Genomic DNA, 310 nt, shown 5'->3' on the forward strand with positions numbered 1-310 from the left:
AAAAGCCAATGTTCAACTTGATTCCGAGATCACAATCAATGAATATTTCGTTCAGTTTTTGTTTTCACTTCATTGTCAAAACAGGAAATAATCACAGAGCCGATTAATTTCACGCTCATTTAAGTTATGTCTGTAATTATTATGTTATTAGTCATAACGGCAGTTGATGTCATTCTTGTGTATGTATTAGTGATGGGTACATCAAACAAGCAATTCGTTTTTTCATCAGCAAAACGTAGAATGAGAACGAGTTTTGAAGTGCAAGTGCAGTAATTGTAGATATATTCTATTTAAGATGACTGGGATGGTT

General features: G+C 32.9%; 1 protein-coding gene across 1 annotated transcript in view; it reads left to right on the forward strand.

The window, feature by feature from the left end:
- Nucleotides 1-310, forward strand: part of LOC119593001 — a gene marked incomplete at its 5' end in the record, with an annotated part of 5,694 nt that overhangs the window by 3,656 nt on the left and 1,728 nt on the right.

The sequence above is a fragment of the Penaeus monodon genome, chromosome 31 (assembly GCF_015228065.2).
Source record: "Penaeus monodon isolate SGIC_2016 chromosome 31, NSTDA_Pmon_1, whole genome shotgun sequence".
NCBI classification, from domain to species: domain Eukaryota; kingdom Metazoa; phylum Arthropoda; class Malacostraca; order Decapoda; family Penaeidae; genus Penaeus; species Penaeus monodon.